Raw genomic sequence first — 27889 nt, 5'->3', positions numbered from 1 at the left:
GTAGTTGTACCGAGAGAAATATATACTATGTGTATGGTCTAGATCTCGTATGCTATTACTTTGAGGTATATACATGTAATTGGATTGTCTCCCCTGTATCATACTGAAAAACACTACTTCCACGAGTTCATACGTTCGTGGAGTGAAACGTAATCAGAAGCTTTGGCTAGCGAAGATGCGAATTAATTTGCCTTGGCATTGCACAATGTCCGGAAGTTTCATGATATTTGGGGGATGTTTCTCAATAAGAAAAGAAATAATAAGATATATCTATTCCAATATAATTAAAATTAGACTTGTGATTTACCTCCTCTACGATACACTGCATTACTTCTACCTGTATTTCAGAGAATCATAGTGGAGCGGTAATCACAAGCCTTATTTTAATTATATTGTATCTATTCTTCAGAATATTGGGTATTTGAAATTTCGAGTGCTCAGATTAGACGTTTTCCTATCAAAATGAAGTTACGAATGGTAGGCCACTTTTTGGTAAAATTATATAAAAGTTATGTTTCAGCTACCGGAGAGTAACTTTTAAATGGAACAGAAACTTCAGAACTTGTTGTCGTAGTCAAATGGATTCATTTTTTTATATCAAATTAAATTTGGGAATTTCAAACAAAGATGAACAACAGTAGAACATTATGTGTAAATATCGCACATTCAATCTTCATCTACCAGTTTGATTACTTAATAATGTGAGTACCTTTCGAAGTTTTACTACATGATGACATTAAACACATTATATTACTGTTTACCTCTTATATCTTAACAGATGACCTGTAAATCGCACACAATCTTTATTTACTATGAATTCTAATACAGTATTGCACTGTTGCTACCAATTGTTTATTAATTACAAAATGTGATGCTCCACTATTAGATTTCAATATTATCTGATACTACGTAAATTTCTTGTCAGATATTCTAAGTAACACTCCTAATGAGGATGTCTGAAGGTTGGGAGCTTATCATTTTACAGATGAACTTTTGACAAAATGCAACGTTTAGATCAATGTAGTAAAATCTTTGTATGCAGTCAACTCAAGATAAAATCAAACACATGTAGAGTGTAACAAATGTCTCCGGTCACTGTGTACTGGGGTATGTGTACGTGCTGGTTCTACGTTTGATTGCACATTTCTTTGAATTTATTGAATTTAAATCAGTTTTATTGCAAATAATACACACAAGGATTGGACGCAAATTATCACAACTTATCAATGTCCTCTCCGTAATACAATTAAACATATGTAAAACTTATCAATGTCCTCTCCGTAATACAATTAAACATATGTAAAACTTATCAATGTCCTCTCCGTAATACAATTAAACAAATGTAAAACTTGGCAATGGCCTAATGATAAACAGCATTATATAGTTATATTCTAGTATCTTAACAGAACAGAAAAGGGAAGGATAGGGGAAGGGAGAGAAAGAAGGATACTTGTGGGTGAAATGAGAATACATTGTAAAATATAATGGACAGGGAGGTGACATTATCACTGGCGTATTTAAGGGTGGTGGGGGTGGGGATGGGGGGGGGGGGGGGGGGGGGGGGGGGCCACATCGTATGTATGTCATAGTCATATTGTCTAGGCCCTGTATTTCTTTGTACATTGTATAATGGGCAATGAAAATAAAATATTTTCCGTTCTCTTAACTGTTCACATCGACAGGGCAATCTAATTAAAATTAGATTTATAATTTTCGTTCCTCTATGATACACTGCAATACACTGTCTAATTTTAATTAGATTGATCGACAGGGCGGACTGTAAATTAGGTTGACACGTAATAAATCATTACTAAGATAACTAACATTATTACGAATACGACAATGTAAAAAGTTCACTCTCAGTTTACCGTATGAGGGTAATTTAGAAGGTTTGATTGATCTTTTAAACTGTTTTAAAGTGTTACTATTTCAATTTTTCCAGCGTACACCAAAATAATTTCCATAGGTTTTTCCTATTTGAAATATATCTAAGTTTTCTAAATATTTCTTAGTTTTACTTGCAATACTGTTGCAAAGGCTTATTATTGTTACTAATGCTTGTGAAATCTAAATATCGGGTCGGGGTTCCGAGTTAAATTCGGGTTCATAAGGTCGGGTCAGATAATAATGATTCTGTTTTAAGTGGATTAAAAGCCATTAACCATAATTCCCTGTTGAATGCGATAATGCAGTTTCACCAGCAAGTGGTGACAACTACAGTAAAGCATCTGAAATATTATTTATATATACATGTATAAGAAATAACAGTGGCCCTAAAACGGAACCCTAAGGAACTCCAGTTTTATAACGGAACCCTAAGGAACTCCAGCTTTATAAACTGAACCCTAAGGAACTCCAGTTTTATAACTGAACCCTAAGGAACTCCAGCTTTAAAACTGAACCCCAAGGAACTCCAGCTTTAAAACTGAACCCTAAGGAACTCCAGCTTAAATCTGAACCCTAAGGAACTCCAGCTTTAAAACTGAACCCTAAGGAACTCCAGCTTTATAACTGAACCCTAAGGAACTGCAGTTTTATAACTGAACCCTAAGGAACTCAAGTTTTATAACTGAACCCTAAGGAACTCCAGTTTTATAACTAAACCCTAAGGAACTCCAGTTTTATAACTGAACCCTAAGGAACTCCAGTTTTATAACTGAACCCCTAAGGAACTCCAGTTTTATAACTGAACCCTAAGGAACTCCAGTTTTATAACTGAACCCTAAGGAACTCCAGTTTTATAACTAAACCCCTAAGGAACTCCAGTTTTATAACTAAACCCTAAGGAACTCAAGTTTTATAACTGAACCCCTAAGGAACTCCAGTTTTATAACTGAACCCCTAAGGAACTCCAGTTTTATAACTGAACCCCTAAGGAACTCCAGTTTTATAACTGAACCCCTAAGGAACTCCAGTTTTATAACTGAACCCTAAGGAACTCCAGTTTTATAACTGAACCCCTAAGGAACTCCAGTTTTATAACTGAACCCCTAAGGAACTCCAGTTTTATAACTGAACCCTAAGGAACTCCAGTTTTATAACTGAACCCTAAGGAACTCCAGTTTTATAAACTGAACCCTAAGGAACTCCAGTTTTATAACTGAACCCCTAAGGAACTCAAGTTTTAAAACTGAACCCCTAAGGAACTCCAGTTTTATAACTGAGAACCCCTAAGGAACTCCAGTTTCAGTTTTATAACTAGGAACTCCAGTTTAACTGAACCTAAGAAACTCCAGTTTGAATAACTGAACCCTAAGGAACTCAGTTTAAAACTGAACCCTAAGGAACTCAGGTTTAAACTAATAAAAACCCTAAGGAACTCCAGCTTATAACCTGAATCCCTAAGGACCTCCAGTGTGAAAAGACGAAACCCGAAGGAACTCCGTTTTATAACTGGAACCCTAAGGAACTCCAGCTTAAAACCTGAACCCTAAGGAACTCCAGTTTTAAAACTGAAAAACCCTAAGGAACTCAAGTTTTATAACTGAAACCCTAAGGAACTCCAGTTTTATAACTGAACCCGAAGGAACTCCAGTATTGAGAACTCTTTCAGAAGTACACTTTTTTCACCACTGTTTGTTTTCTTTCAGAGAGATAGTGTTTTAGCTTTTTCAATAAATTTTCCATATTTTACCAGTTTCAAAATTAATCCTTTGTGCCAAACATGATCGAAAGCTTTTGAAAAATCACAAGATATGATCGCCGTTTGTACTTTATTTTCAAGAGCTGTTAAAATTTTGTGATAAACTTCTAATAGCTGATGAGTAGTAGAGTGGTTCGGGAGAAATCCAGACAAGTTATGGTCAACAAAGTAATTATACATGTTCAAAAACATTTCCGATACAGCTCAATAACGAAATTGGTCTGTATTTTTCAGGAAGCTCAGATTCCTTTCTTGTAAAGTGGTATAACATCAGCCAGTTTCCAAGATGTATGAAATTGACATAAATAAAGAGACTCGTCAAATAAAATTGACAGGGTACAGCAATCTCATTTATTAAAAGTTTTAATAGTTTATGGCTTCTCTCTGTCTAGGCCTGAAGGATATCTATTACAATTTGGGGAGTGATATTGATCCTTTGTGTGGATGAAAGTATATACAGTCAAGTTGATTGGTTGTGAATAAAGAAACTTGAAAGATACCAACCCACAGTTAGTCTTGTAAGATAAATGTAATGTTGGAGATGGCGGTATAGAAACGCATATTTACATTTGTAAGTCACCGAGATTCGAACCCAGAGCCTTCTAGCTCGGGATTCTTTGAAATAACTTATAATTAATGTTTCTTTCAATCTAACTAAAATAAGATATTCATTATCCACTCCGTAAACTCACGGAGTGGCGAGCCAAAAGTGTGTGTCTCGGATATAAGTCATAGATCTTGGCCTGAAACTCTCGTGACTTAAAGCCACAGGACCCAATTCACCTGTACTTTGAACTGACCCGCAACCGATCCCACATATATATAGTGACAATATAATCATACCCTGCTTGTCGAAATAAAATACAATACGTACGATATTGTATATATACCCCGTCAAAGGCCCCCTAGGTCGTGTCTACTGTGAATGGGCCCACATTCCAACCTAAAGACTATTCATCGAAAACGCCCTACACAGAATAATACCCGAGTCACTGGTTGGTTGGTTTTGAATGCAGACACGGATCGATGACGCTACGTATACAACACCATTCTCATATTTACACTGACATAATTTTCTCGGTGTACAGGAGCAGGGACGTGACTGCTCTAGTAAAATGTGCCCATTCGTTTTTTGACACAAGGATTTCGGATTAAGTAAGTAGACTTTGGATCTAAATGATATAATATTATATTCTTTGATGACGTATTGTGTACATGTAGGTATCGTTGGTTACCTGGGTAGATACGTAGTCGAAAGGTATTATAACAGTAGCTTACATATATAAGATACCTATGTCTATAGTATTGTCTAAACGGTAGGTAATTACACATGTATATTATTTACATATAATGACTTATTACTTTCGTATATAATATTAACGGGTCTATTCCAGGTAAATACAAGTTGTGGGGAACCAAAAGCCTGTTTTTATTTGGGCTTCTGAGAGTTATATCGCTATATATTTACATGTGTATGGGTTATTACGACTGTGGGGAGAGACTGAGAATGGCATGGTAACCTGTCGTGGTATCTAGGTATGTGGTAACCTGTCGTGGTATCTAGGTATGTGGTACCGGTTTTTATCCCAAAGGGGGAGTGATACGCCTGTGTAACTATTTATTATTGAATGTGGTTGGGATATGTGTATGAAGTCAACATTCAATATTAAAACCAATAACAATACACGGGACCACAGGGGCTTGACACATTCCTATAAGATAGAGCGCAGGGTTTAACCCCTAGATCTTATATTTGACACATTTCTTTGACCAGAATGAAAAGTTATCCCAGAGTCAAACCCCTTGATCACTAATTATTCATAAATTATCTAGTGGTTGGAATGTGGGGTTAATTTTTATTCTGGGTGATAGGAACATGTCAAGCCCCTGTACACATGACAGTTGGAGAGACTACCTTAGGAGGGGACAATTCTTAATACTGGAATCATGATTGAGGTACTAACATATAAACATAGACATGGTTATGAGTCAACAGGTTAATTTGGATATTCAATATCCCTCACTAAATTTCTGTGCACACAGCTGTGGATTTATTGAATGCTACAGAACAGTCCACCAGAACATGGTGACCACCCTCAAGTATAATGTCAGTCCTAGGTATGGTGACCACTGTTCTGACCATTATACATGGTCACCATACCTTGGACTGACATTATACTTGGTCATCATACATAGGACTGACATTATACTTGAGGGTGGTCACTATACATAGGACTGACATTATACTTGAGGGTGGTCACCATACCTAGGACTGACATTATACTTGAGGGTGGTCACCATACCTAGGACTGACATTATACTTGAGGGTGGTCACCATACCTAGGACTGACATCATACTTGAGGGTGGTCACCATACCTAGGACTGACATTATACTTGAGGGTGGTCACCATACCTAGGACTGACATTATACTTGGTCACCATACCTAGGACTGACATTATACTTGAGGGTGGTCACCATACATAGGACTGACATTATACTTGGTCACCATACCTTGGACTGACATTATATACTTGGTCACCATACCTAGAATTGACATTATACTTTGTCACCATACCTAGGACTGACATTATACTTGAGGGTGGTCACCATACCTAGGACTGACATTATACTTGGTCACCATACCTAGGACTGACATTATACTTGAGGGTGGTCACCATACTTAGGACTGACATTATACTTGGTCACCATACCTAGGACTGACATTATACTTGGTCACCATACCTAGGACTGACATTATACTTGGTCACCATACCTAGGACTGACATTATACTTGGTCACCATACCTAGGACTGACATTATACTTGAGGGTGGTCACCATACCTAGGACTGACATTATACTTGAGGGTGGTCACCATACCTTGGACTGACATTATACTTGAGGGTGGTCACCATACCTTGGACTGACATTATACTTGGTCACCATACCTTGGACTGACATTATACTTGGTCACCATACCTTGGACTGACATTATACTTGGTCACCATACCTAGGACTGACATTATACTTGAGGGTGGTCACCATACCTTGGACTGACATTATACTTGGTCATCATACCTTGGACTGACATTATACTTGGTCACCATACCTAGGACTGACATTATACTTGGTCACCATACCTTGGACTGACATTATACTTGGTCACCATACCTAGGACTGACATTATACTTGGTCACCATACCTAGGACTGACATTATATTTGAGGGTGGTCACCATACCTAGGACTGACATTATACTTGGTCACCATACCTAGGACTGACATTATACTTGAGGGTGGTCATCATACCTTGGACTGACATTATACTTGGTCACCATGCCTTGGACTGACATTATACTTGAGGGTGGTCACCATACCTAGGACTGACATTCTGTCACCATGAGGATTGTGGGGTGTGTGTGTTCCTTGTGTGGGGTGGTGATGTTACCCTGGGGTTTGTGTCCGTCAGGATGTGGCTACACCGTTATTGGTTTGGGGAATTAGCAATGGTAGAATAAGCCACACCCTGATGAAACCCCTTTTATATAAACCCTGTGGTGAACTGTAATTTCCTTTGAAACAATATGGAGACAGTCTCTTCTTCTTAAATATTTGAAATATCACTAATTATTAAAATGACCATTTTTGCATTTTAATAATTAGTGATATTTCAAGTATAGGTCAATTGTAGGAATATTTTAACATGAGACCATGGAATTTATATTGTTTATATTTTATTACTAGACATTTGAATTAGCTTGGCAGTCAGTTTTATTAGAATCGTATTGTATTGTAGAAGCTTTGATGTTTTTATTAGTCAGCCAGGTAAACTGGATGAGCCTTAATTGAGTTGACACCCTCCAGCTGACAGGTGGTCACTCAACAGGCTCAATTAAAGAGATTGTAGGATAAACACTTTGAGACAGAATAGGACTTTGTATGATTTACTACTGACCATAGCTGTTAGGTAATTGGTGTCAACAGATCTTAATTACTATAGGCACCATCTAATAATTAAACTCCACCTCTTACTATTTTATTAACCAATGAAATTGAATGTTATAGTTTTGACTGTTTTTGCAAAAAGTATACTTAGTTAGTTTTTAGAGAGAGAGGAGAGTGCAGAAGGAGAGAGCTAGATCAGGACACAAGTGAGTGTGAGGGTGCTGGCCTTTTACAAGGACCCGTGGACTTTGACCAACTTTGAAGTAGGGGCCAGCACCAGAGTGGACAATTTATAAAGAACTTCTGTATTGGTTGAACCTTAATGAAATATTGATTCCAGTGAATAAAATAAATATCTAAGAAGAAGAGACTGTCTCCATATTGTTTCAAAGGAATTAAATTACAGCTCACCACGGGGTTTATATAAAAGGGGTTCCATCAGGGTGTGGCTTATTCTACCATTGCTAATTCCCCAAACCAATAACTGTGTAGCCACATCCTGAAGGACACAAACCCCAGAGTAACATCACCACCCCACACAAGGAACACACACACCCCACAATCCTCGTGGTGACAATTATACTTGAGGGTGGTCACCATACCTAGAATTGACATCATACTTGATCACCATACCTTGGACTGACATTATACTTGATAGTGGTCACCATACGTAGGACTGACATTATACTTGAGGGTGGTCACCATACTTAGGACTGACATTTTGTTTCTGTTTGTATTTACCCAATATATATTGCCTAGTTGTCCATGTTAGTACAAATAAAATGTTTCCTTGTACAGAAAGTGTATCTAAATGTGAATACCTGAGTGAGATATTGGCCCTGGTGACCCCGAGGGATACAGGTGTAGAGGCGTTACCTGGCACCTAACAAGTGCTAATATCCATCTACCTATTAGGCGGTGACACAGTGAGATGCCATCTTTAAAATCCAAACTTGGCTGGGTCATGTCACTAGTGTAATTGACTCCAGTAAACAACATGTACACTGTCCTCCTTGTTGAGCATATCTGTGACATACCCCAGCTATTTTACAGTCAATTGCTGTCTTATATTTCCCTTAAATTGCATATCACCATGAACTGGTAGAAATCTGTCAACCATGAAACACAAAAATCTGGTTTTATAGAAGATTTCATGTTTTAACTGATAATTAGGAAGTTGGCTATGTAGGAGGTAGGATAGCTGATTCTCAAATTGGTGTTAGTCTGAATAAAGGTACTGTCCACCAGACTGGTGTTGGTCTGAATAAAGGTACCGTCCCCCAGACTGGTGTTGGTCTGAATAAAAGTACTGTCCCCCAGACTAGTGTTGGTCTGAATAAAGGTACCGTCCCCCAGACTGGTGTTGGTCTGAATAAAGGTACTGTCCCCCAGACTAGTGTTGGTCTGAATAAAGGTACCGTCCCCCAGACTGGTGTTGGTCTGAATAAAAGTACCGCCCCCCCAGACTGGTGATAAAGGTACTGTCCATCAGACTGGTGTTGATCTGAATAAAGGTACCGTCCCTCAGACTGGTGATAAAGGTACTGTCCCCCAGACTGGTGTTGGTCTGAATAAAGGTACCGTCCCCCAGACTGGTGTTGGTCTGAATAAAGGTACCGTCCCCCAGAATGGTGTTGGTCTGAATAAAGGTACCGTCCCCCAGACTGGTGATAAAGGTACTGTCCCCCAGACTGGTGTTGGTCTGAATAAAGGTACCGTCCCCCAGAATGGTGTTGGTCTGAATAAAGGTACCGTCCCCCAGAATGGTGTTGGTCTGAATAAAGGTACCGTCCCCCAGACTGGTGTTGGTCTGAATAAAGGTACCGTCCCCCAGACTGGTGTTGGTCTGAATAAAGGTACCGTCCCCCAGACTGGTGTTGGTCTGAATAAAGGTACCGTCCCCCAGACTGGTGTTGGTCTGAATAAAGGTACCGTCCCCCAGAATGGTGTTGGTCTGAATAAAGGTACCACCCCCCCAGACTGGTGTTGGTCTGAATAAAGGTACCGCCCCCCAGACTGGTGTTGGTCTGAATAAAGGTACCGCCCCCCAGACTGGTGTTGGTCTGAATAAAGGTACCGTCCCCCAGACTGGTGTTGGTCTGAATAAAGGTACTGTCCCCTAGACTGGTGTTGGTCTGAATAAAGGTACCGCCCCCCCCAGACTGGTGTTGGTCTGAATAAAGGTACCGCCCCCCAGACTGGTGTTGGTCTGAATAAAGGTACTGTCCCCCAGACTGGTGTTGGTCTGAATAAAGGTACTGTCCCCCAGACTGGTGTTGGTCTGAATAAAGGTACCGCCCCCCCAGACTGGTGTTGGTCTGAATAAAGGTACCGCCCCCCAGACTGGTGTTGGTCTGAATAAAGATACCGGTTGGTCTGAATCAGGTATTCTAGAGTATGGTAATATAAAGGTACTTTGCCTAGGTTTACATTATTGGTTGTTTTAATGCCCAAGTAAAAATCCCAGCTGATTAATGATATAGGAGAAATCTCCTTGTTTTATAACAACATTTTACATGTTTAAAGTCGTCGTAAGTCGTGACGGAGGTATACTTGTATGTCGTGTGTTTTCATTGACCGAAGTATTGACTACACCGTCTTTACCGACAACAAACATATGTTGTATTTAATAGATTAAATGGACCATACTGTATGTAACCTCCCCGTATATCGAATTATTTTGCTACACAATACTCACCTGAAATCCCTACTAAAGGATACAAATATATTTGTATAGAAATATTTCATCTTTTGCAGACACTTGAACATGTTATGATAAATAAACGAAAAAAGTTACAGATATCTGAACTATTTTTAATGATGTCATCCACAGGTACCAGTGTTTGAGATGTGTTGGATGATCTCCGGTATACGTTATTGAAGAAATTGATTTGGTTTACATTGCTCTGTTTACACTCTTGCCTCGCATCATGTGTTCTACAAAATACCTGAGGTTGTGTCATTCTGAATACAACGTATCTAGTTCTACACATATTTATGTGGTATTTTGTGATGTAGTTTTTTCCCCGTAGACACGTGGATGAACTAATGTTTACGGGCGAGCTGTGCAGCACACCCTACTGAGATCTTGTCACTGTCGGTAAAGCCCACAACACTAGTTATTTTCTCGAAGCTCTCTACAAAATGTAATTCAGAGATTTTAGTATTCAACAGTTCAGATGTAAAATAACAGATGTTTCCATCAGTAACACTACTGTCATTAGTTTTCCTCAAGCTGGAGACAGGACACAATAATTACGTAGGAACTATCTAAAAATAAAATGACAATGCGGTATTCGTACTAGTTCGGCTTCACAGTGTCTGCATATAATTAGATAACAAGAAGTTTATAGTACATGTATCTCTAGTTAGAAGTTGAACAACTTCTGATTTGCTAATAGCTAAAATTAGCTGCATTATGTAAAATTGTTTCTCATATCTATTAAAACAAATTACACACAAATTATCATCTTTAAAATGTACTAGTTATAGTATGTGTTTAAGGCCTTGTTTGTACAATGCAAGTTAGTGTCTGGATTATACAGAGTTCACTTTAGACAGGTGATACTGTATGTGTATGTACAGGTATCTGGATTATACAGAGTTCACTTTAGACAGGTAATACTGTATGTGTATATACAGGTATCTGGATTATACAGAGTTCACTTTAGACAGGTGATACAGTATATGTGTATGTCTGGTATGATATACAGGTATCTGGATTATACAGAGTTCACCTTAGACAGGTAATACTGTATGTGTATGTCTGGTATGATATACAGGTATCTGGATTATACAGAGTTCACTTTAGACAGGTGATACTGTATGTGTATGTACAGGTATCTGGATTATACAGAGTTCACTTTAGACAGGTAATACTGTATGTGTATGTCTGGTATGATATACAGGTATCTGGATTATACAGAGTTCACTTTAGACAGGTAATACTGTATGTGTAGGTTTGGTATGATATACAGGTATCTGGATTATACAGAGTTCACTTTAGACAGGTAATACTGTATGTGTATGTCTGGTATGATATACAGGTATCTGGATTATACAGAGTTCACTTTAGACAGGTAATACTGTATGTGTAGGTTTGGTATGATATACAGGTATCTGGATCTAATATTGGTCTTACTGTATTTGATTCTTTTGATGTGGTTCAGCCAAGTTATTATTTAAATTTTACATGATATTTAGTTTAAATAAATAAATGATATGTTTACAATAAATGAGTTAGTATATACATTTTGTATATACAGTTAGCCCTGTGGTGATTTAGACTGATATCAGTTAAGCCAGATTAGGATAATACAGTTTTAAGTCGAGGGTAATGTTAAGATCTATTGACATTGAAATCTGTTGGTATTGAGGAAAGTCCAGTACAGTAAAACTACGGTATTATGGTCAGCGATATATGGGCTATAGTACTAGAAAGGTTATGGAGAAAGTACACCTGAACGTAGATGAAATAGTTGTCGATTAGCTATAGTTTATATTGGAATCATCACATCAATCAAGTTTGATGGACATAATGTAGTTTAAATGAAAAAAAAACCTGACTCAGTAAATAATTTAGATCTCTCATTCTTACCCCAAGGGAACATAACAAAAAATGTGGTATGAGAAAGTATACCTGAAAAAATCTACATAGTCTTCAAATAAATGTAGCTATCGAACGGTACATACCACAGAAGTTTGTATCAAAATCATCACATCGAAGATGTACATCATAATGTACCAGTCGGCGATATAAAAACTGACACTGTAAATAATTTAGATCGGTATTGTACCAGATTTCCCCCGAAGGATTTACACCAGGAATATACTTTACCTTGATGATATGTTTAGAGCTGAATTCACAATAAAAGGTAGATACGCCCCAAGTTTCTGATAAATAATATTATTTCCAAGGAAGGTTATGATAGAGATCTGGACTTGTTTTTTTTCATGAATCCTGATGTTATCAGCAAACTTAATTGAAACTCTGCTTTGTGCATGCCAGAGTAATATATAACCTATATAGGATAGAACATGTATATTAACAATAGCATATATTAACAATTCACCATTAAATATTTGCTAATCGTGAAGGATTGAAGATATAGAGGATATTGAATGGTATTGAATGTTAAATATAACATATATTTATGAGAGAATATTGGTATTTTCACGAGTGCAAAGCACGAGTGAAAAATATGGAAATATTCTGTCATACTTAATTTAACATATTTAACAGGATACCATTCAATTTTCTTTTTATTGCATTTCATAAACTTCAAAACAATATAGAAAATATCGTAAAATTAACAGTGTCAAAAAGTGAGGGAATCAGTAATGACGTCATCTCTTCGTGACGTTACTCCACATCAATTTGACGGTGCCATCTTGAAAGGACTGATCGACGCAATTAAGGCGTTTTCTGCTGTTATCAGAGAATCAGTGCACGATTAGCTAACGTCTAGTGAGTATTTTGTCGAAAACTAGTCTGAAAATTTCAGAAATACATCAAAATAACCAATTTATCTATCTCCGCTTCGATTGGAAAAATCGGCAAGTTTCAACAAGGTGAATACAAAGGTCCGCTCTCATTGATCAAAAACGAAAAACTTATATTTTCACTGCAAAATCTTATATATTTTCACTGCTCATCGCTGCAGTGAAAATATAAGTTTTATTAGTTTGATAAATTTTCTATATTTCACTGGCAAAAATGCAGAGTTAGACCTGAGATATGGGTCTGTTCTTGGTGATTTATTCCTATATAGATCTCAGTCAGAATTCCTTGGGATGATAGCGACTATACAGATGTCAGACAGAATTCCCCGAGATGATAGCGACTATACAGATGTCAGTCAGAATTCCTTGAGATGATAGCGACTATACAGATCTCAGTCAGAATTCCTTGGGATGATAGCGACTATACAGATCTCAGTCAGAATTCCTTGAGATGATAGCGACTATACAGATCTCAGTCAGAATTCCTTGGGATGATAGCGACTATACAGATCTCAGACAGAATTCCTTGAGATGATAGCGACTTTACAGATCTCAGACAGAATTCCCTGAGATGATAGCGACTTTACAGATCTCAGTCAGAATTCCTTGGGATGATAGCGACTATACAGATCTCGGCCAGAATTCCTTGGGATGATAGCGACTATACAGATCTCAGACAGAACTCCTTGAGATGATAGAGACAAAGTCCAGTGTTGTGAAATATGATTTGCAATGCTGCATATACTGTCATAAAGGATATATATTGCCACAGTCATGAAAATTTAAAATAAATGATAAACAGGCCCTTGGGGCATTTTGTTATACTGTGGTATACGTTTCTCCAGCTGTTCAGATTTGATAAACAACAGTGTATTGTATGTAATATACTACAACGTAGTTAATATGAATATGATAAGTTCTGGTAAAAAATACAATGTCGATCCTTTTACTGTCTGAACTGAAAGAAAAATATCTGTTGGTGTACAGGTAGAACTAGCTGGTAACGTGATTACTATTGTTAAAAATCAGTCAGGAATTCAAATGTGAACAAAATTAAACATTGTAGAATGGCATTATAAATACAATCACTACCAGAGCATTACGTAACCTCTGGATAGGAATCTTATTTTACCTTTCATACAGATTAAGTTAAAAATCATGTCCCTTCTACCAGGGGTATACAGGTATAAAAAAGACTATTTGTTACTGGGAATATGTTACCTGGTCATGTGATACAAAGTATTTACATGATTGTAAATAAATGTGGTGATAGGTTGTAATAAATAGACACTAGAATTTAAACTGTGTAGTAGCCTTATACCTCAGTGTAACAAACACGTCTGGCCAGCTTTAAAGTATTGATGAAATTTTAACATTGTTACATGATAAAACTATTGTTATTAATTGTACTCATATAAAGACAACACGAGGACTTTGTTAGGATGTATAATCAATGACATTTATTTCTTAATTTTATTTAATTCTATAAGGGGTTTAAAAAGTAATGGAGGGGGGATGCAAAATATTTGTAACATACTGGGAATCCTATTTACCTGTAATTAACAGATCTATAGGTAAATGACCTTAAAATCCATCAACAGCCTGACACCTCAGATAGTATATATTTCAAAACTGATCATTTTACATAATGGTTATTTATTTGATGTGGGTGTGTCTAAACCTGCCCTAAGCACTTCAGTCCAAAACTTGGGCACGGTCATGAATTTAAATCTTTAATGGCAGCAAAAGACCTGGGTTAACATAGTTCGGGCTATAATTTATTTCAATTATACATTTACATGCAGCTTGAATATTGTAACAAAACGGGCCATAAACTGCAGTATATAAACCTGATAGTTATAACCCCTAGCTGTTATATGAAACTGGTACAAAACCTTGTTTATAGCTTGTCTCCATTTTTAACAACAAAGTGTCTTTTATTTTGATGCATTTCCACATTTTAATGAAATTGTCACTGTTTATTTTAATGAGAATCATGGAAAAATTGATAACAATCAAACTATCATGACAGGTCACCTGTACTAAAGGACTACCTGTGTTAAGAGAACTCTTACAGTTATTTCTATGTTAACTGAACCTGTTCTTCGAAACTGCATGCAATAAAATTTATTTATTTATGTTTATTTCCAACAGTTACTTAACAAGTTGCTTCAACCTATACTAATTCAACACTATTGCTGTCCTTGTTGTGTCAGGTGTCTGACAGTGTGGGGAAATGGGATGGTTAGGTGTCTGACAGTGTGGGGAAATGGGATGGTTAGGTGTCTGACAGTGTGGGGAAATGGGATGGTTAGGTGTCTGACAGTGTGGGGAAATGGGATGGTTAGGTGTGTTACAGTGTGGGGGATGGTCAGGTGTGTTACAGTGTGGGGAAATGGGATGGTTAGGTGTGTTACAGTGTGGGGGATGGTCAGGTGTGTTACAGTGTGGGGGAAATGGGATGGTTAGGTGTGTTACAGTGAGGGGAAATGGGATGGTTAGGTGTGTTACAATGTGGGGGATGGTCAGGTGTGTTACAGTGTGGGGAAATGGGATGGTCAGGTGTGTTACAGTGGTGGGAAATGGGATGGTTAGGTGTCTGACAGTGTGGGGAAATGGGATGGTTAGGTGTGTTACAGTGTGGGGGATGGTCAGGTGTGTTACAGTGTGGGGAAATGGGATGGTTAGGTGTGTTACAGTGAGGGGAAATGGGATGGTTAGGTGTGTTACAATGTGGGGGATGGTCAGGTGTGTTACAGTGTGGGGAAATGGGATGGTCAGGTGTGTTACAGTGGTGGGAAATGGGATGGTTAGGTGTCTGACAGTGTGGGGAAATGGGATGGTTAGGTGTGTTACAGTGTGGGGGATGGTCAGGTGTGTTACAGTGTGGGGAAATGGGATGGTTAGGTGTGTTACAGTGTGGGGGATGGTCAGGTGTGTTACAGTGTGGGGAAATGGGATGGTTAGGTGTGTTACAGTGTGGGGAAATGGGATGGTTAGGTGTGTTACAGTGTGGGGAAATGGGATGGTTAGGTGTGTTACAGTGTGGGGGATGGTCAGGTGTGTTACAGTGTGGGGAAATGGGATGGTTAGGTGTGTTACAGTGTGGGGAAATGGGATGGTTAGGTGTGTTACAGTGTGGGGAGATGGGATGGTTAGGTGTGTTACAGTGTGGAGAAATGGGATGGTTAGGTGTGTTACAGTGAGGGTAAATGGGATGGTTAGGTGTGTTACAGTGTGGAGAAATGGGATGGTTAGGTGTGTTACAGTGTGGGGGATGGTCAGGTGTGTTACAGTGTGGGGAAATGGGATGGTTAGGTGTGTTACAGTGTGGGGGATGGTCAGGTGTGTTACAGTGTGGGGAAATGGGATGGTTAGGTGTGTTACAGTGTGGGGAAATGGGATGGTTAGGTGTGTTACAGTGTGGGGAAATGGGATGGTTAGGTGTGTTACAGTGTGGGGGATGGTCAGGTGTGTTACAGTGTGGGGAAATGGGATGGTTAGGTGTGTTACAGTGTGGGGAAATGGGATGGTTAGGTGTGTTACAGTGTGGGGAGATGGGATGGTTAGGTGTGTTACAGTGTGGAGAAATGGGATGGTTAGGTGTGTTACAGTGAGGGTAAATGGGATGGTTAGGTGTGTTACAGTGTGGAGAAATGGGATGGTTAGGTGTGTTACAGTGTGGGGAAATGGGATGGTTAGGTGTGTTACAGTGTGGGGAAATGGGATGGTTAGGTGTGTTACAGTGTGGGGAAATGGGATGGTTAGGTGTCTGACAGTGTGGGGAAATGGGATGGTTAGGTGTGTTACAGTGTGGGGAAATGGGATGGTTAGGTGTCTGACAGTGTGGGGAAATGGGATGGTTAGGTGTGTTACAGTGAGGAGAAATGGGATGGTTAGGTGTGTTACAGTGTGGGGAAATGGGATGGTTAGGTGTGTTACAGTGTGGGGAAATGGGATGGTCAGGTGTGTTACAGTGTGGGGAAATGGGATGGTTAGGTGTGTTACAGTGGGGGAAATGGGATGGTCAGGTGTCTGACAGTGTGGGGAAATGGGATGGTTAGGTGTGTTACAGTGAGGGGAAATGGGATGGTTAGGTGTGTTACAGTGTGGGGAAATGGGATGGTTAGGTGTGTTACAGTGTGGGGAAATGGGATGGTCAGGGTGTGTTACAGTGTGGGGAAATGGGATGGTTAGGTGTGTTACAGTGTGGGGAAATGGGATGGTTAGGTGTCTGACAGTGTGGGGAAATGGGATGGTTAGGTGTCTGACAGTGTGGGGAAATGGGATGGTTAGGTGTGTTACAGTGTGGGGAAATGGGATGGTTAGGTGTGTTACAGTGTGGGGAAATGGGATGGTTAGGTGTGTTACAGTGTGGGGAAATGGGATGGTTAGGTGTGTTACAGTGTGGGGAAATGGGATGGTTAGGTGTGTTACAGTGTGGGGAAATGGGATGGTTAGGTGTGTTACAGTGTGGGGAAATGGGATGGTTAGTGTGTTACAGTGAGGGGAAATGGGATGGTTAGGTGTGTTACAGTGTGGGGAAATGGGATGGTTAGGTGTCGTGACAGTGTGGGGAAATGGGATGGTCAGGTGTGTTACAGTGAGGGGGAAATGGGATTGTTTAGGTGTGCTACAGTGTTGGGGAAATGGGATGGTCAGGTGTGTTACAGTGAGGGGGAAATGGGATGGTTAGGTGTGCTACAGTGTGGGGAAATGGGATGGTTAGGTGTGTGACAGTGATGGGGAAGGGGATGGTTAGGTGTGTTACATGTGAGGGAAATGGGATGGTTAGGTGTGTTACAGTGTAGGGGAAATGGGATGGTCAGGTGTCGTGACAGTGTGGGGAAATGGGATGGTCAGGTGTGTTGACAGTGTGGGGAATGGGGATGGTCAGGTGTGTTACAGTGAGGGGAAATGGGATGGTTAGGTGTCTGACAGTGTGGGGAAACGGGATGGTCAGGTGTGTTACAGTGTGGGGAATGGGATGGTTAGGTGTGCTACAGTGTGGGGAAATGGGATGGTTAGGTGTGTACAGTGAGGGTAAAAGGGATATGGTTAGGCTTGTGTTTTTACAGGTGGGAGAAAGGATGGTAGGTGTGTTACAGTGTGGGGGTGTCAGGTGGTTACAGTGGGGGAATGGGATGGTTAGGTGTGTTAACAGTGTGGGGGATGTAGGTGTGTTACAGTTGTGGGGAAATGGGATGGTTAGGTGTTGTTACATGTGGGGAAATCGTCGATGGTTTAGGTGTGTTCAGTGTGGGGAAATGGGACGATGGTTAGGGTGTTACAGTGTGGGGGATGGTCAGGTGTTTTACAGTGTGTGGGAAAGGGATGTTAGGTGTGTTACTGTGTTACAGTGTGGGGAAATTGGCATGGTTAGGTGTGTGTTACAGTGTGGGGAGATGGGATGGTTCAGTTGGTGTTACAGTGTGGAGAAATGGGAATGGTTCAGGGTTCTACAGTGAGGGGAAATGGGATGTTAGGTGTGTTACAGTGTGGGAAATGGGATGGTTAGGTGTGTTACAGTGTGGGGAAATGGGATGGTTAGGTGTGTTACAGTGTGGGGAAATGGGATGGTCAGGTGTGTTACAGTGTGGGGAATGGGATGGTCAGGTGTGTTACAGTGTGGGGAAATGGGATGGTCAGGTGTGTTACAGTGTGGGGAAATGGGATGGTCAGGTGTGTTAAAAGTGTGGGGAAATTGGGGAATGTAGGTGTCTGTTACAGTGTGGGGAAATGGGATGGTCAGGTGTGTTACAGTGTGGGGAAATGGGATGGTCAGGGTGTTACAGGGGGGGGAAATGGGATGGTCAGGTGTTTTTACAGGGGTGGGGAAATGGGATGGTCGGGTGTGTTGACATGTGGGAGGGGTCAAGGTGTACGTGGGAAATGGGATGGTCAGGTGTGTTACAGTGTGGGGAAATGGGATGGTTAGGTGTCTGACAGTGTGGGGAAATGGGATGGTCAGGTGTGTTACAGTGTGGGGAAATGGGATGGTTAGGTGTCTGACAGTGTGGGGAAATGGGATGGTTAGGTGTGTTACAGTGTGGGGGGATGGTCAGGTGTGTTACAGTGTGGGGAAATGGGATGGTTATGGTGTGTTCCAGTGTGTGGGAAATGGGATGGTTAGGTGTGTTACAGTGTGGGGAAATGGGATGGTTAGGTGTGTTACAGTGTGGGGGATGGTCAGGTGTGTGTTACACGTGTGGGGAAATGGATGGTTAGGTGTGTTACAGTGTGGGGAAATGGGATGGTTAGGTGTGTTACAGTGTGGGGAGATGGGATGGTTAGGTGTGTTACAGTGTGGAGAAATGGGATGGTTAGGTGTGTTACAGTGAGGGTAAATGGGATGGGTTAGGTGTGTTACAGTGTGGAGAAATGGGATGGTTAGGTGTGTTTACAGTGTGGGGGATGGTCAGGGTGTGTTACAGTGTGGGGAAATGGGATGGTTAGGTGTGTTACAGTGTGGGGGGATGGTCAGGTGTGTTACAGTGTGGGGAAATGGGATGGTTAGGTGTGTTACAGTGTGGGGAAATGGGATGGTTAGGTGTGTTACAGTGTGGGGAAATGGGATGGTTAGGTGTGTTACAGTGTGGGGGATGGTCAGGTGTGTTACAGTGTGGGGAAATGGGATGGTTAGGTGTGTTACAGTGTGGGGAAATGGGATGGTTAGGTGTGTTACAGTGTGGGGAGATGGGATGGTTAGGTGTGTTACAGTGTGGAGAAATGGGATGGTTAGGTGTGTTACAGTGAGGGTAAATGGGATGGTTAGGTGTGTTACAGTGTGGAGAAATGGGATGGTTAGGTGTGTTACAGTGTGGAGAAATGGGATGGTTAGGTGTGTTACAGTGTGGGGAAATGGGATGGTTAGGTGTGTTACAGTGTGGGGAAATGGGATGGTTAGGTGTCTGACAGTGTGGGGAAATGGGATGGTTAGGTGTGTTACAGTGTGGGGAAATGGGATGGTTAGGTGTCTGACAGTGTGGGGAAATGGGATGGTTAGGTGTGTTACAGTGAGGAGAAATGGGATGGTTAGGTGTGTTACAGTGTGGGGAAATGGGATGGTTAGGTGTGTTACAGTGTGGGGAAATGGGATGGTCAGGTGTGTTACAGTGTGGGGAAATGGGATGGTTAGGTGTGTTACAGTGTGGGGAAATGGGATGGTCAGGTGTCTGACAGTGTGGGGAAATGGGATGGTTAGGTGTGTTACAGTGAGGAGAAATGGGATGGTTAGGTGTGTTACAGTGTGGGGAAATGGGATGGTTAGGTGTGTTACAGTGTGGGGAAATGGGATGGTCAGGTGTGTTACAGTGTGGGGAAATGGGATGGTTAGGTGTGTTACAGTGTGGGGAAATGGGATGGTTAGGTGTCTGACAGTGTGGGGAAATGGGATGGTTAGGTGTCTGACAGTGTGGGGAAATGGGATGGTTAGGTGTGTTACAGTGTGGGGAAATGGGATGGTTAGGTGTGTTACAGTGTGGGGAAATGGGATGGTTAGGTGTGTTACAGTGTGGGGAAATGGGATGGTTAGGTGTGTTACAGTGTGGGGAAATGGGATGGTTAGGTGTGTTACAGTGTGGGGAAATGGGATGGTTAGGTGTGTTACAGTGTGGGGAAATGGGATGGTCAGGTGTGTTACAGTGAGGGGAAATGGGATGGTTAGGTGTGTTACAGTGTGGGGAAATGGGATGGTTAGGTGTGTTACAGTGTGGGGAAATGGGATGGTCAGGTGTGTTACAGTGAGGGGAAATGGGATGGTTAGGTGTGCTACAGTGTGGGGAAATGGGATGGTCAGGTGTGTTACAGTGAGGGGAAATGGGATGGTTAGGTGTGCTACAGTGTGGGGAAATGGGATGGTCAGGTGTGTTACAGTGAGGGGAAATGGGATGGTTAGGTGTGTTACAGTGAGGGGAAATGGGATGGTTAGGTGTGTTACAGTGAGGGGAAATGGGATGGTCAGGTGTCTGACAGTGTGGGGAAATGGGATGGTCAGGTGTGTTACAGTGTGGGGAAATGGGAGGTTAAGTGTGTTACAGTGTGGGGAAATGGGATGGTTAAGTGTGTTACAGTGTGGGGAAACGGGATGGTTAGGTGTGTTACAGTGTGGGGAAATGGGATGGTTAGGTGTGTTACAGTGTGGGGAAATGGGATGGTTAGGTGTGTTACAGTGGTGGGAAATGGGATGGTTAGGTGTCTGACAGTGTGGGGAAACGGGATGGTCAGGTGTGTTACAGTGTGGGGAAATGGGATGGTCAGGTGTCTGACAGTGTGGGGAAATGGGATGGTTAGGTGTGTTACAGTGAGGGGAAATGGGATGGTCAGGTGTCTGACAGTGTGGGGAAATGGGATGGTTAGGTGTGTTACAGTGAGGGGAAATGGGATGGTTAGGTGTGCTACAGTGTGGGGAAATGGGATGGTCAGGTGTGTTACAGTGTGGGGGATGGTTAGGTGTGTTACAGTGTGGGGAAATAGGATGGTTAGGTGTGCTACAGTGTGGGGAAATGGGATGGTTAGGTGTGTTACAGTGTGGGGAAATGGGATGGTTAGGTGTCTGACAGTGTGGGGAAACGGGATGGTTAGGTGTGTTACAGTGTGGGGAAATGGGATGGTTAGGTGTGCTACAGTGTGGGGAAATGGGATGGTTAGGTGTCTGACAGTGTGGGGAAATGGGATGGTCAGGTGTGTTACAGTGTGGGGAAATGGGATGGTCAGGTGTGTTACAGTGTGGGGAAATGGGATGGTTAGGTGTGTTACAGTGTGGGGAAATGGGATGGTCAGGTGTGTTACAGTGTGGGGAAATGGGATGGTTAGGTGTGTTACAGTGTGGGGAAATGGAATGGTCAGGTGTGTTACAGTGTGGGGAAATGGGATGGTCAGGTGTGTTACAGTGTGGGGAAATGGGATGGTTAGGTGTGTTACAATGTGGGGAAATGGAATGGTCAGGTGTGTTACAGTGTGGGGAAATGGGATGGTCAGGTGTGTTACAATGTGGGGAAATGGGATGGTCAGGTGTGTTACAGTGTGGGGAAATGGGATGGTCAGGTGTGTTACAATGTGGGGAAATGGGATGGTCAGGTGTGTTACAGTGTGGGGAAATGGGATGGTTAGGTGTGTTACAGTGAGGGTAAATGGGATGGTTAGGTGTGTTACAGTGTGGGGGATGGTCAGGTGTGTTACAGTGTGGGGAAATGGGATGGTCAGGTGTGTTACAGTGTGGGGAAATGGGATGGTTAGGTGTGTTACAGTGTGGGGAAATGGGATGGTTAGTGTGTTACAGTGAGGGGAAATGGGATGGTTAGGTGTGTTACAGTGTGGGGAAATGGGATGGTTAGGTGTGTTACAGTGTGGGGAAATGGGATGGTTAGGTGTGTTACACTGTGGGGAAATGGGATGGTTAGGTGTGTTACAGTGTGGGGAAATGGGATGGTCAGGTGTGTTACAGTGAGGGGAAATGGGATGGTCATTCTAACTTGGTTATTATTATCAGCATTTGATGAGTTTTGATGGCATGCACATGTTGGCCCTAACTGACTCCTAGCTTACTTATATTTCTCCAATGGATTAAAACTGACCGATAGGGCCACTCACAGAAGAAATACGGTACCTTCAGGACATCTAGCTGATATCGTAATAAACACACGTGTAATAAGATGGGGTAATTCCATTTAAGACATATGTCTAAATATTTAAAGGTTTCGATGAACAGACAAATGGATCAGCTGATAGAACGAAACAGGATTTCTTTATTTATAGGTAATAATAATACATCAACATTTCACAACTAGAATAAACACGTAATTCTAGAGTAAACACGTAATTATTTTGAGCTGTTTTCTTTCATTTTCCATCGAGTTCATGAAAAGTTTTAACAGACTAGCGGACCTCCTAGGCAAAGAGGATGTAAAATATTTGGTCTATATGTAAATATACCCCAGCGAATCAACACATGACGGGCGGATTAAATTTAGAATACACCCTAAGTTGGATCTGTCTTCGTACTGTACATGTAGGATTAAAATGTCTACTCGTATACTAGGCACATGTACAAGAAACTCTGGTGAGAATGAACTACGAGGAAAGCTTACACAGGTGAAATTTCTATATTACCGTTCGTGGATTGTGAGTTTAGTATTATCACAGGACTTTAACTATACGTTGACGTAAAACATTCTATCACGACACCTTTTGATATGTTAATATTTATGTGTGTTTGGTTAAGGTGGGTCATATATTGGGACCGATCTGTCATTAAGACTAGTAGCTCTGTTCAAAAGTAAGACATATGAGAAGGTGTTGTAAATTTTGTCTGTGCCATTATGATGTGATATGGAAACTTTCATCTTTTGGTAAGTTCATTCTTTCGCTTTAAAATTAAAAAAAATGAAATCCTTGAAATTTTATCAAATGCTTATTCTGTCATAATATAATGGAGATTTGATTTGGGATGGTGCCTTTTGATCTCATATTGAGTAAGTTGACAATGGTCAGGGTCCATATTGAGTCGGCTGACAATGGTCAGGGTCCATATTAATTGAATACATTTTCTTTGCTGTATTGTGGAATCAGGACAAGCAGGACATCAATTTGAAATTCTCTTCTGTCATGCGTATATGAAATTTCCACTTCATTGTGTTTCGAACAAGAATATGTAATATACCCTTATAGGTAAATAGAAAAATGTGTGAGACAAAGCTGGACAAATCTTGAACTACAAACATTGGATTTTGATGATTTTAAACAAAGGAAACAAAATCATAATAATACAAGCTCAAAGAAAACAAAATATACAAGCTAATTCACCCAGTGAACTAAATTAAAACACAAAAGTTAAGTCAACAATCTCAGAACTATGCATTGTCTGTCAACCATTTTCCAAAATAAAAAGAACAATATTTTACACTGCGAATGATTCCTGAACAATGGCTATCTTGACTTTGGATTCTGGCCAAGCTAACTAGACCTGCATTCTAAAGTTATGTAAATAGAGGCTTAATCTGCCACTTCCCTTTAAATGCTATATCAGTAGGAATTAGTAACACAAATGTCCCTCCGAAGTTTTATAACATATACCACGTAATGTGTCTGTATGCCTATGTATACTTGGGTATAACAATAGGGGTCACAGAAGGGATATTTGACTTATTCCATAAAACAGATAATTTTAATCCTGACCCAGACATTACGACACTTCTCAGGTCTACGAATGTTCTTATCTTAAAAAGATTTAGCTTTCCTTTCTTACGTTCAAAACTTGGACATTTCCTTCATTCATTATTTCCAGTTTTTGGTTCCTATTAATTGAAATAAATCCATTGATATGTGACGTCTCCAATTGATGTCCGAAGAAATATGAATTTAAGATTTGGAGTTCGAATTTTTAGGTCAAGATTTGATTTTATGAAAGGATGCTGAATATGGATGTATAATTATTAATTGGAACACGATGTAAGTCTATTAGGGCTGAAACTTCCATATAGAAATGGAATTTGAGAAGTTCTGTTTCAGTATTTGTCAAACTGAATGTGATCTTCGGCTTTGACCCTTGGTTCAGTAATCCTCGGCCGTGACCCTGGATTCAGTCATCCTCGGCCGTGACCCTGGATTCAGTCATCCTCGGCCGTGACCATGGTTCAGTCATCCTCGGCCGTGACCCTGGATTCAGTCATCCTCGGCCATGTTAGTGTATGATTATGAACCATACACACGAACCTTCCTAACTGAAATAAAGATTTTAACCTAGATCTTAATTATACAGTAAAACAGGTGATGGACTGGTGTCCTTAAACCAGACTTCAACCAGACTCTTATTGACTTTGAGTCCTACACCACACAAAGATGCATGCATAGTAATGAGGGGTCTGGTTGAATGAGACTTCCAGAATGTGATCATGAACATGACCATTTTAATGCCATCATGGGGGGATGGTCATTAACCAAAAAACCTTGACCAATATCTGGTCCTAGTATTTTGTCCTTTAATTTGTCATAATAAAGCCTATGGGCCACTGTCTTCACCTGATGATGTACTGGCCTGTGATTAATTTGAGAATTGGAGATAGCTTAAAGTGGGCTCCAAACTCACAAGGTATAGAGGTATGAATCTGTATGACCAGTGTCATCACCAACCCAGGTATAGAGGTATGAACCTGTATGACCGGTGTCACCACCCAACCCAGGTATAGAGGTATGAATCTGTATGACCAGTGTCACCACCCAACCCAGGTATAGAGGTATGAATCTGTATGACCAGTGTCACCACCAACCCAGATATAGAGGTATGATCCTGTATGACCAGTGTCATCACCAACCCAGGTATAGAGGTATGATCCTGTATGACCAGTGTCACCACCAACCCAGGTATAGAGGTATGATCCTGTATGACCAGTGTCACCACCAACCCAGGTATAGAGGTGTGAACCTGTATGACCAGTGTCATCACCAACCCAGGTATAGAGGTATGAATCTGTATGACCAGTGTCATCACCGACCCAGGTATAGAGGTATGAATCTGTATGACCAGTGTCATCACTGACCCAGGTATAGAGGTATGATCCTGTATGACCAGTGTCATCACCAACCCAGGTATAGAGGTATGAATCTGTATGACCAGTGTCCTTACTGACCCAGGTATAGAGGTATGAATCTGTATGACCAGTGTCATCACTGACCCAGGTATAGAGGTATGATCCTGTATGACCAGTGTCATCACTAACCCAGGTATAGAGGTATGAATCTGTATGACCAATGTCATCACTGACCCAGGTATAGAGGTATGATCCTGTATGACCAGTGTCATCACCAACCCAGGTATAGAGGTATGAATCTGTATGACCAGTGTCATCACTGACCCAGGTATAGAGGTATGATCCTGTATGACCAGTGTCACCACCAACCCAGGTATAGAGGTATGAATCTGTATGACCAGTGTCACCACCAACCCAGGTATAGAGGTATGATCCTGTATGACCAGTGTCCTTACTGACCCAGGTATAGAGGTATGATCCTGTATGACCAGTGTCACCACCAACATTTTCTGATCAGCATATGTTGCTACAGAAGTCCCTGAAGGTACCAAGTTGATACAGGTTTCTAAAAGTGCCGACTTTGGGAATTCTCTGTTGATTTTTATCTCGGTTTATATAACACACCAGTTCATGTGTGTGTGCTGTAAAATATAAAGACAAAATATGGAGTACTAAGACAGTGCTTCAAGTAGGAACATCATCAAATTAACAAAAAATGATGAAAAGTATTTATAAGGTAGGTCCACCAGATCTGCCCGCTGTTACGTATACCACAGTAGCACATTTACCTGGAAATCCTGATAAACAACAAAATCAATACCAGGTTCATATCAGAACTAATTAGGAGTTGTGCTTTACAAATAATTTGCTTCTGTCAACACTAGTCCTGGGCATATTCTAATTCATGAAACCAAACCACTGGATATGTCTGTATTGTGATGTGGTGTTCAACTCGGAGGAGAAAAACAACAAGCTTGTGCAGGGATGACAGACATTTTCCTTTATACGCTGTTCACAGTTTTCAATGATTATAAAACATTGTAATAAAAACCTGAGAGCTACCCTTGCTCAATATTTACATTATTACTCAGAATAAAGAGGCGGACCTTGTAAGACTGGTTTAGAGCATTGAAATGCTGCATTGAATTGATTTCCTCTATTGTGTATTTAATTCTTTTCAGTTGATATGCAGCATGTTTAAAGAAATATACAATGACGTCTGAACTGAGTGTGACAGCTAGAAAGTGGAACGCCCACTTATTTGACTGGTTGACATGTAAACTAGCATCATATTTGATTTGTAATTAAGTCTCTGGGATTGAAGGTTATCAAAGTGTTTCAATGACCTTGACCTTCATTCAAGGTAGTCAAAATCACAAGAGTTGAATCTCACTGGTGAAGTCTTCAAACTTCTTTTAAAGAATCTGAGTTTGACTGTCCTGATATTGAATTATTGGTGAGAGGATGGAGGACTATTAAAGTTTTTTTTTAAAAGAAATTGATTCATGGTCATCAGGGTGAAATCTGATTAGGAACTTTTGACAATACTTACATACAAATACTGTAGTTATGGAGATGTTTGATAGTAGGAACTTTTGACAATACTTACATACAAATACTATAGTTATGGAGATGTTGGATAGTAAAACAAGCTATAAGCACTTCATATGATATAGTGTTGAAGTAAAATGTCAACTTTGAGAGCTTTTTCTGTTTTGTCAGATTTGAATGTTTATGTCTTAACATGTTCTGAACTTTAACTGCGCATACATGTGGTTTTGTTGTTTGATGATGACTTCTTCAGAAAGACTGGAGAAAAACAACAGTATTCAAAAAGTAATGACATACACAATCATTGTCTTAGTCCACTTATTTTGGCAGCAATTACGGTGGATACTTTAACAGATATTACACATGCATATAGGGGGTCTTGTTTGTACCCTAAGTCAGTATGTCATTTATAACAGTATAACAGCCATGTCGTGTATATAGGGGTCTTGTTTGTACCCTAAGTCAGTATGTCATTTATAACAGTATAACAGCCATGTCGTGTATATAGGGGTCTTGTTTGTACCCTAAGTCAGTATGTCATTTGTAACAGTATAACAGCCATATAATGTTAAACATCACAGTAACTTGTGGATGATAGACCTTCCTTAGATTAAAATGTTTATTGGCTTGAGGCCTGAAACAAGGCATTACATTTGTGTGGCCTGAGAGTTCTAATGTAGTGACCTGTATTGTACACAGTGCTTTATGTTGGATCATTGACTC

General features: G+C 40.5%; 1 protein-coding gene across 6 annotated transcripts in view; it reads left to right on the top strand.

Annotated features, from left to right (window-relative positions):
- Window positions 1-4680: 4680 nt before the first annotated feature.
- LOC117324953 overlaps window positions 4681-27889 on the top strand; it is a 31658-nt gene continuing 8449 nt past the window's right edge. For 4 of the 6 annotated variants that reach the window (XR_004532103.1, XR_004532104.1, XR_004532102.1 and 1 more), the window contains exon 1: window positions 4681-4798. The gene's annotated coding sequence lies outside the window, so the exon portion shown is untranslated. Of the gene's footprint in view, window positions 4799-22850; window positions 23181-23242; window positions 23438-27889 lie in introns of those variants that run through there. The other 2 variants (XM_033880795.1, XM_033880796.1) reach the window with 2 other exon arrangements.

Source organism: Pecten maximus, chromosome 4, assembly GCF_902652985.1.
Source record: "Pecten maximus chromosome 4, xPecMax1.1, whole genome shotgun sequence".
Lineage (NCBI taxonomy): Eukaryota > Metazoa > Mollusca > Bivalvia > Pectinida > Pectinidae > Pecten > Pecten maximus.
The sequence above is the reverse complement of the archived record's forward strand: the minus strand, read 5'-3'. Positions and strand labels throughout refer to the sequence as shown.